Genomic DNA, 9,521 nt, shown 5'->3' on the forward strand with positions numbered 1-9,521 from the left:
TATATATATGACTGATTTTTAACATGAAGTGAGCATTAGATGATGGAAAGTAAATAGGAGAAATTAATATGCATAATTCAGTGTCCAATTAATAATTTATTCATGCAAATTGTTCCTGTTTTCCAACTTTCCCATCATCTAATGCTCACTTAAAGTTAATCTTTAGAAACACTAATAATTTAATAACACTGCTAAATGTAATCTTTAGCAAATCTCAAAATATCATGCTGTATATTATAATGTGTGTGTTGCCTAAATTTACTTGTAGCATTTAAAATTAGGGATGCACCGATACCACTTTTTCCAGTACTCGCCCGATACCAATACTTTTATTTTTGGTACTTGCCGATACCGAGTACCGATACCAATATTTTCACAAATTCAGCTTGATAATGTCAGATAACTTTGATAGAAAGGTATGTAATGGATTACAATAAACCAAAAATTATTCATACAGCTGTCAAGATTTACACAACTATCAATACTTTGTCGGGTGACCCTTAGCCTTAATGACAGCATATAGTCTCCTGGGCATGCTGTCAACCAGGTTTTTGCAAACCTGAACTTACATTTTTTCCCAGAATTTTTGGTCCCAAATTTGTATCAATTTTACTGTTAGTCCACTGTATGAAGAATGTTTGGGTATAATATATCACAGTTTCGTTTATTTTGCTATCCTCACTTTACATAAATGAACTATAGTGTCCTACACCCACTAGTAAAAAAATATAAAAAATTATATCTGGTCTCTGAATCATTTTTGGTTTGACTGTATATCCTTCTGTTATTTTCACACTTAATTATGCCCATTAAAATTTATTTTACAAGTTTTTGTTACTTTCACTGTTAATTTTTTTCTCTCTCTATGGTAGCCTACATCATCTTTAATTTAATAGCATTAGAGCTGCTCCATTGCAGCGGCTTAGTACTGTAATCACACGATTTGCTGTAAAAATGCAGGGAACCACTCACTATAAATCTCCTAACTGTGATATTTTCATAAATAGAAGTCGCTTTTTTTTCATCTGAAAGTGCAGCGATTTATTTCCCAAAGCCACTCATATAATGCAGAAACACTCATGAAGCAAGCAAAACACAAGTACAGTACAGCCTAGCGCATTTCACACAGGCTGTTATTAATTTCACTTTCGCCAGAAAGTCGTGTATACTTAAGGGTAAAAATAAATTACGTTTATAGTGAATAAACTTGGCATTTTAACGAGTACGAGTACGAATACAGGAGCTCAGTATCGGGCCCGATACCGATACCAGTATCGATATCGGTGCATCCCTATTTAAAATGATTGATTTTAGTTTACATTTACATTTATGCATTTGGCAGACCTTTCATCGGTACTTCCTTTCCCTGGGAATCGAACCCATGACCTTGGCGTTGCTATCACCATGCTCTTTTTAAGCAACAGGCTTAGATTTTAGCAAACAAATCCTCTGAGATTCTCTGCTTATCCAAAAATAAGCAGAGAACCTCAGACATGTGCCTGAAAAATCCCTTTCACATAACGGTCGACCTTCCATTGTAGAAACCTCACCAGTCATTTCATTTTACCTTTCTGCAATTCGGTGGGGCAAGAAGGAAGTTTGAGCCCAGCATGACCTGGCATGTAGGGATGATTTTTATTGGGACAGTTTTCAGACAGTAAGCCCAGCAGACGGTTAACTCTTTTAGCATACACAAAAAAGCTTTCGAATGTTGTCGAACCGCTGCTCTCATCAGCCGCTGAAGGAGTTCACCTTGAAAAGATCCCCTCTTGGTTGTGCTTTCGCTCCTCTTTCTTTCCACTCTATTTTGGTTTCTCTGATGTGTAAATCTGAATACAGGATGTAGCCATAAACCTCTGACTCTCACGACCACGCTTGCAAATTTCAGCTATCAAAACTGAGTGGCTGCCATGAGGAGAGCTCAACTCTTTTTTCGCTTTCAATCTGAACTTCCAAACAACCGAGACATGATCGGCAAGGGCTATTCGGCCTTTTCATCTTCAAAGGCATGCTATTAATAATCTCCATAAATAATAACAGGTTGCAAGGAGTATGACGTGGATGAGAATGTCACAGTCTCTGCCCCTGGACACTTTGTCTGTCTCAGAGGGCACGGCGTATAAAGCCTGAACTCATTCATCACTAAACTGCACATGGATAAAATATAATAGGATCCATCCGCTTATGCAGTACATTTTTATTGCCCCTATTATATATCTTAAAATACACATTTAAATAAACATGGAGGTGAATTGTATGTTGCTACCCTTGTTACGTTGTTGCCATTTTTTGTCATGAGCTTGGATACTATTCACCATCTTCTAAAATGAAAAGGAAGTTATTGACACGTTATTTCTTTATGCAATCAAAAAGTTTCAAAAATATTTCCTTTTTTAAGGAAATACCATTTTATACTGTTAATATATAATTTTTTTTACATTTTATATCTTTAAAATGTATATATGTTTAAAAAAAAGTATTATTCAATTGGAATTATATAATTATATAATTAAATTGAATTTATTTCAATTTACAGGTTTTTCCTGTTTCCTCAGTTTCACTTTTATCCTGTGGAAATGAGCTTTTCCATAAGTCATTTGCAGTATCTGTATATCTAACAAAAGCTAGGGCATAAAAGTCATAAACATCAGGATCCATTAGCAGTGTTTTTTTTATGAAATATGAGATTTTGTGGGGGGGGGTTGGGTATTAGTTGTTTTGTGTAACTTTGAAATATTCCATCCTGTTAGATATAATAAAACTGTAATATTGAAATGTAACAATATAATTTAAAAATCTTCATCTAAAAATTAATGTTAACACCCTGATGTAAAATAACTATCAGCACGGTGAAAATAAAGAGCAGAATCCACATTTTCAGAATCCAAATTTTTATTTCCATCCTGTGAGGCTTCACATTCATTTTCTTGATGCTGTGTAAATAATCAAGCTAATAAAAGTTCATTACAATTGACAAGACCAACACAAACGTATAATTTTCTAAGTTACAGAGTTCAAAAGGTGCCACATAACTGGACCTACTAATAGGTTTACTAATGGACAGGTCTTGGGAATTTTAGTGGAACTTAAGAGTTGAGTGGAATCAGTAATTTTCTAGCATTCATCATAAATAATCTTCCAAGAAAATGATTAAAGTAGGGTTCGTGCCATACTGGAGATGATAGATCTCCAGGAATAGTCTTTCTAGGAATGTCAATGTTGAGTCAAGCCACTTTTCTTCATCATCTCAAGCCGTTTCTTCTGCATCTCTCCTTCTGCCCCACTTTACTGAGATCTATCACTGCATTCAGTTGAGTGCAGTTTCTGGCACTGTTCATCTCCAGTGTAATAAATTAAGAAATTGTGCCCAAGTTGCCACTGTGCAATTAATTGGCTCTAATAGATTTGTGGATAATATGAGTCACTGAATATTGTACCATTCTATCTCTCTAACTACCTCTCACATTTTACCCTCTTCAGAAATTATAAAGTGCTCCCCTCACTTCTTTTTGTGCACATGAAAAATGTACACATGTAAGTGTGGATGACCTGGGGAAATTACTGGTGTGCTTCACACGAACATGCAAGATCCCCATCTATCTCTTCTCCTCCGCTATTAGACACTTAATCTGTCATCATGTCAGTTTTTTTCTCTAATGGCAAGATCACTTGACACACAGCAGATTTTACCTATGGAAGATCAGATATGTGGGATGAAACATATTGTGGTGCAGGGTTGTCACCACAACAACCACAATGACGTACTGCTGGGTGAATTTGAGCTGATGTCACGTAGTACTTTTGGTTTCCAGCCCTGAAATTTAAGAATTTACAGTTTTGCTACAATTAAATAATTTATTTACAAATATATTTCATATATAGTGAAATATATAAAAACTGTTTTCAAGTGACATCGACAAATTTTACTATATATTAAATACTGAAATTATTTAAAACAAATAATTTAAATATAATAATGTAACAGTAGCAGTTTTTATGTATGGATTACATTTTTTATAAAATGTTAATTACATTTAAATTAACATTTTTATATAGTGAAATTTGTAAATGTAACATGAAAGCTGTTTTAATATATTATATATTTTTCATACTTTTATAAAAATGTAAATAATTATATTTAAATATTTAATAGATAGTAAAATTTGTAAATGTCACTTGAAAGCAGTTTTTTATATATATTTATATGTTTTATATTTTTAAATGATTATATTTAAATAAAATATAGGTCCCACTTTATATTAAGTGTCCCTAATACCTGTGTACTTAGTAACTAGATATGTACATAGTATGTAACCACAGTGTAAGTGCATATTGGTACATAGTATCTACACCTCTAATGTTTGTGTAACTACACATATGTAACAACACTTTTTGGTAATGAAAGTACAAATGTGTAACAGGACTAACAGCACTTTTTGGCAAAGAAAGTGTTACACTTTATATTAGATGTATCATGTAATTACTCTGATGTTACACAGCAGCGGCCAGTAAGTTAGGCTTTACATATAAATTGTGGTTGGTGTCCAGAATGTTATACTTTATATTAAGTGGACAGTTCCTGAGGAGTTACCATGTAAGTACACTGGTATTACAGTGGTATTACAACTCCACCAACTCGAGATCCAACTCCTCCCACCTCACATATCCCTAAACCTACCCGTTTCCACCCCCTGGATCCCTTTTCCACCCCTAAACCTACCCATCTCCACCCCCTGGATCAAATGGTTCCAATTACTCTTATACATATTGTTGTTACAAAATGTAGTTATATATGTCCTGTTACACATTTGTACTTACACAAACCATCCTGAGGGTTGTTACATGTGTGTAGTTACAGAAATATTACAGCTGTAGATACTATGAACCAATGTGCACTTACACTGTGGTTACATACTATGTACACATTTAGTTACTATGTAAGCACACACAGGTATTAGGGACACTTAATATAAAGTTGGGCCAAAATATATTTTAATAGTGACATCTGTAAATGTAACATGAAAACAGAACACGAAACTGTTTTTAAAAAAAAGCTATAAAAAGCTTTTGAATATCACAAAAACACTTCTCACATTAAGTGTGAAAATATAAAAGCTCAACTAAACTGTAGACATTTTACAGGTGCCTACATGTTACAGAGCAATACCAGAGACAGCTAGGCCTTGTTTACACTCAGTTTTAACACCATTCTCAGGTGAGCCGTTTACAAGTCATCAGGTGAGTCAGACGGTTCACACCCGGTATTATTACCATGTGACTCAAAAGCATCTCCTGTGACCACTTGTGATCAGATTTCATTAAGGGGATTTCATGAGCGCATACATCATGTGCTATGTCAGTGTGCTAAAACATGTTGATAAAACATTTTAGACCTCGTTTCACTGCTGTCCACCAATCAGATCACCCAAGACGGATGTTAATGCCAGGTGTAAACGGGGCCCTAGAGCTCCAGGTGTCTTCAGAGTGCCTAATCAGAGTCAATGTGCCCAGCTCCCCACCCCCCAAATGTAATGGGCTAGATTAATCCCAGCCTCTCTGCCTGTACTGAGGGGTAGCAGGGCCTTTGCCTTATAATAGTGGCCATCCATCATTGATGTGTGCACTTTGTGTCAATAGATAGAGGGAATACTACTATCTTCACACCAAAAGATAACACTGAGAGCACAGTGGGAAAAAGAAGACATGTTTCTTATATGTTCTGAGAAGAATAAAGACATTGAATGTTCTCAAAACGGAAGGAAAGCACAGGTTTAGAGTGGATGTGGGTTGTATGACTGCGTAGTAATTTATTGACTATTCCATATCTTGTGTTTCTGAAAATGAAAAGGAGGATTATTTTGCTGAGAATTGAATGCACTTCACAAATAATACAGAGTAAGCAGTCATGGAACAACTGGAGCCAATTTAGCTCCCAGAAAGGCTTTTTCATTTAAGAACATCTTACAAAGGTATATTGAAAATTACTGTTTTTTTAAAGAATAGGAAACAGGAAATGAGATTAAGGGCCTTCTAAATTTAAGTCGTATAAATATAGGATCTTAGCTATTCCACTACATATAAAGTTTCAGGAAACGTGGGCTGTGTTATTATAGAAATACATGATATTCTGATCAAATGCGTGGAACTATATCAAGTATTTCATTTCGTGACATTGACTTGCTATTTTTTTATTTCTGGCGGAACCTCCTTTCCTCATAAATAAATGTGAGGCTGTTGAGATTATGTGATAAGACAGAATGACTGACATTTGTAGAATATTGAGGGGGAAGACACTTAAAAGGCAAAGGAAGATTTTTGATATGGAGTGGTGGAAAATAGCGATCTATATGTGCATATTTTAAGGTCATGCATAGAATATCTACCACCAGACCTATATTCATATTCCTTATCTGGAAAAGCCAAACAAACTATTATTTAATTATAATTGGGGAAGTAACAAATGCAAATTTAATTTGACCTGGAGGATATACATTATTGAGAATGTCTGAATAAAATTTACTTTTATTCTGAAGGTAGTGAGGAGGACAACATTTGTATTTCTTCTTGCTGTCAACATGGCTTTTTTTACATTTTAAGTTCTTCAGACCGTCTGTGTGTTTGCACCTTTATTTTCATGAGACGAACAAAAACTGAATTTTTAGGAGCCATTATTCTAGTCTTCAGCATCACATGATCCTTCAGAAATCATTCTAATATGCTGGTTTGGTGTTCAAAAACGATTTCTTATTATTATTGAATGTTGAAAACTGCATTGCACTCTTTTCAAAGGTTCAAAAGAACAGCATTTATTTGAAATGTAATTATTTTGTAAATTATAAATGTCTTTAATGTCACTTCTGATCAGCTGAATAAAATGATCTTACTGACCCTAAACTTCTGAATGGTAATGTACAGATTCAGCCATTTAATGTACACATCCTCACTGACATAACAATATTGACAAAAATCATTGACATAACAATTTTGGGTAGATGTGCAACAGAAAAAATATTGTGATTTCTGCTAAATCCTATAAAAAGAAGACCAAAGAGCACCTCAGTGTAATGAATTCTCTTTGCATGGGTAGGTTTGCAGCAGGCAGCCTCCCAGCACCTCAGAGCTGTGTCTCAGTCAGGTTCATCAGGTTCGTTTCAGGCTCATTAGGGCCAGTTGATGGGAGCATGACTCTTTGGACGTGGGGGTTGAACTTAGAGGTGCCTGTAGAAAGAGAACTGCACACTCACACACAGCACCTCACAGAATGATGTGTACTTGACTGTAAGGGACTCTGAGGACATGAGGTCTTTTCTATGTTTAAAAATTATGACCAATGATGCGTAGTTCAGTGGTTATAGGCTATGACCCATTTTAGACCTGATTTTTTTTTAAATAAAAAAGGTAAAAAAGGTTTGTTTGTTTTTTAAATCTGAGTTTATATCTCACAGTTCTGAGTTTGTATCTTCTTAGAAAAAATTACAAGACATAAACTTGTGCTTGCGAGATATAAACATGCAATTCTGAGGGAAAAAACAGGACTGCGAGGTCTATACTCAGAATTCAGGCAAATAATGAGATTTAAACTCACAATTCTGAGATAAATAAGATATAAACTTAATTGCGAGGAAAAAGTCGGAATTGTGAGATAAAAAAAGTTACTGTTTAAAATGTAGATCTTTTGCTTTTTAGCAAATTCACATTCATTCTGAAAACAATTTATAAAAATAATTTTTTACTCCGAAATTGCTAGTAAATTCAACAAATAATTACAGAGAAACAGCAAGAAACATGCTGAATTAAACTTTTTTTTTTTTTTGTAAAATGTACTCCAATAATCTTTCTTCTATTTACAACTTCAAAAAATAATTTTTCTCCAGTTTGGTATCCATTTTGGTATCTTATGTCCACTTTTAATGATCCAATCAAATCCTGATCTTTAAAATCAAGTCCTGCCCTATATTTGTATAATTTAATATCACAATATGCATATAAAGAAATGTGGAAGTGCAATTCTTGTTAACTTTAAAGTAAAACATGTTTAAAAATCAGCAGACAGCGGTGATAGTTGTGTGTATAATTGAGTGTGAAATTCACATCACTTTAAGACTGCATTTATGTGCTGCTTTGTAATCGAAAAGGGCTTTGTAATCATCGCATTACTCTCGTTAAACGGCGAGGGAGGGTGAGTGCTCTTAATGGATGTTGACGTGGTGCCTCAGATAAAGTGTAAGCTGTGGATCTTGTTACGTGCAGGTTGTTCTGAATAAGCCCACCTGCAACCTCAACTTTAGCCTTGCAGTGTTTGTCATGCTCGGGCTCAGCGCACCTCTCTCCCGCTGCACCAGGTAATTAACTGGAATGTCAACACGAGATGAACTGCAGTGAAATAATAGCTTCTTTTATCCAGGAGTCGTGATCATTATCTTTGTATTTTTTTTTCTTTTCCTACCCATCTCTAGCACTGTCATCCACCCCTCAACCCCGGCCCCTCCATTGTCTTATTTGTTCACAATTGATGACATCCTCTACTTACCTTTAAATTAATCTGCCCTCAGGATGAAGTGTTCTAAAGAGGCTTGCCGAGGAAAGGAGAACTTCAATTTTCAAGTAGCTGTGAGCAGTTTGCGAGTAAACCCGTGACAGCTTACTAATTCAGAGGTATTCAGGAACAGCTGAAGTTTCAAGGCTGAAAACAAAATTTCACAGAAAGAAGTGTTGAGTGTTAAGGAGGAAAACATTTCTTAACTACTTGAAACCTTGTTTGAGCTGAACTTCTCTTAAAGGAATAGTTCACCTCATGTCCTTCTAAACCTGACTTAGGCCCAATTCCAATTCTACCCCTTAGCCCTTCCCCTTTCCCCTACCCCTTCGTTTCGCGTGTTCACGTGAAGGGGTAGGGGTGTCTCAATTCTCTTTTGGTTGGAGGGGTAGGGGAACGGCCAGACAGCCCTTCAAACGAAGATTTTTCGGGACCACACTTCAAACGAAGGGGTATAAATTATCTCAGTGTAAACCGGCTTCAGCGGCAACATGGCTGCCCGAGCGAACAAAAAGACACATAAATGTAAGCATTTTTGGCATTTGGCATTAATTTAACGAAAAGTAATCATTTGTTTTATGTTACATTCAATCGTGAGTTCATATTTACGGTCTACGGTCACAAAGAAATGTTTGCAAAAAATCGCTAATATTTGCTAACTAACGTCATATCATTGTAGACTGCACGATAGTGCCACAACATATTTTCATGTCTGATCAGGGTGATAACCACCGTAGACATTGAGGGGGGCTAGTCCCCCCAATAATTAGAAATCGCTAAACCCTTTTCTCAAATATTGGCAATTCGAGAGAGAGAGAGAGAGAGAGAGAGAGATGAAAGTTGCATGTATGCACGTCTGTGCGTTTCTCTTTTTAGAGTGAGTTTACTTAAAAAACAGCGATTTTATCCTCTCGTTGCTGGAAAATATAATGTAGCGATTCAGTATTTAAACTGTTATTAATAAAAGTCGTGGGGCAGCATTGAC

This window comes from Sinocyclocheilus anshuiensis, unplaced genomic scaffold (genome assembly GCF_001515605.1).
Source record: "Sinocyclocheilus anshuiensis isolate Anshui unplaced genomic scaffold, SAMN03320099.WGS_v1.1 scaffold1341, whole genome shotgun sequence".
In the NCBI taxonomy this organism is placed as follows: Eukaryota; Metazoa; Chordata; class Actinopteri; order Cypriniformes; family Cyprinidae; genus Sinocyclocheilus; species Sinocyclocheilus anshuiensis.